The sequence below is a fragment of the Colobus angolensis genome, unplaced genomic scaffold (genome assembly GCF_000951035.1).
Source record: "Colobus angolensis palliatus isolate OR3802 unplaced genomic scaffold, Cang.pa_1.0 Scaffold128, whole genome shotgun sequence".
In the NCBI taxonomy this organism is placed as follows: Eukaryota; Metazoa; Chordata; class Mammalia; order Primates; family Cercopithecidae; genus Colobus; species Colobus angolensis.
Genome location: NW_012114030.1, coordinates 2823155 through 2824681, shown reverse-complemented (window position 1 = coordinate 2824681; position 1527 = coordinate 2823155).

Here is a 1527-nt window from a genome sequence, read left to right as displayed (position 1 = left end):
GGCCTCCCAAAGTGCTGGGATTACAGGCACGAACCACCACGCTGGACCCTAATCTGAGTTTTGATTCTCTAGGTCTCTGGAAGTCAATGACACCAAGGGCAAAAGATGTAGTCCAAAGAAAAGCCCTGGACCTGAGTATTTGGTAGGGACCCCACCCGTGTGACCCTAACTTGGAGTGCTAGAATTCATCAAATGGAAATCTAAGGTAGACTGTGGCAGTCTTGGCCCTTAGCCCAGGCCAGCAAATGTGAGCCCTCATGGTCTTGTGGTCTCACCTCTGCTCTTTTTGTGACTTTCCATTTCAACAACTTCTACTTTGCCCACTCCCTACACAGGTGGTGGACATACAGTGGGGTGTACCCCAGTGTATGCTGCTGATACAGTAGCAAGAGGGCCCCGCACAGCCTCCAGTGGGGCTGCTGGTGTGGCCGTTGGTGCACTTCGGTGTGTCATTATTCAGAAACTCAGGGTCCGTTTCGACTGTGGGTGGCCCATCTTTCTTTTTTCCTTTCTTAGACAAAGTCTTGGTCTGTCACCCAGGCTGCAGTACAGTGGTGTGATCATGGCTTACTGCAGCCTTGACCTCCTAGGCTCAAGTGATCCTCCCACCTCAGCCTCCCAAGTAGCTGGGATCACAGGTGTGCACTGCCACTCTCAGCTAATTTTTTTATTTTTTATTTTTTGAGACGGAGTCTTGCTCTGTCACCCAGGCTGGAGTGCAGTGGTGCAATCTCAACTCACTGCAACCTCTGCCTCCCAGGTTCAAGTGATTCTCCTGCCTCAGCTTCCCGAGTAGCTGGGATTACAGGCATGCACCACCATGCCCAGCTAATTTTTGTAATTTTAGTAGCGGCAGGATTTTGCCATGCTGGCCAGCCTGGTCTTGAACCCCTGAACTCAGGGGATCTGCCCACCTTGGCCTCCCAAAGTGCCGGGATTACAGGCATGGGCCACCATGCTCCGCCAGTGATATATATATATATGTATTTTTAAATTTTTAGTATAGACAAGGTCTTGTTATGTTGCCCAGGCTGGTCTCAAACTCCTGGGATCAAGAAATCCTCCTGCCTCAGCATCCCAAAGTGCTGGGAAAACAGGCATGAGCCACCATGCCTGCCATCCTGAGAGTTTAGAGTTTATATCACTGCATTTATATTCCTGTGTGCAAGATTATCACTGGGTCTGCTGCTTTCCTCAGCTTCAGTCCCTCTCCACCCTGAAGTACTTGGTTCAGCCAACTTTCAGCACATTCCTGCCAGTTTAACTCTCCTGATGAGGAGCTTTCTAGACTTCCCCCAGGGGCTCCTCTACTTTGGCCAGCTACCTCAGGTCGCTACATTTTTTTTTTTTTTTTTTTTTTTGAGAGAATCTTGTTCTGTCCTCCAGGCTGGAGTGCAGTGGCTCAATCTCAGCTCACTGGAACCTCTGCCTCCCAAATTCGGGTGGTTCTCATGCATCAGCCTCCCAGGTAGCTGGGACTATAGGCACATGCCTCCACACCTGGCTAATTTTTTTTTTTTTCTTTTG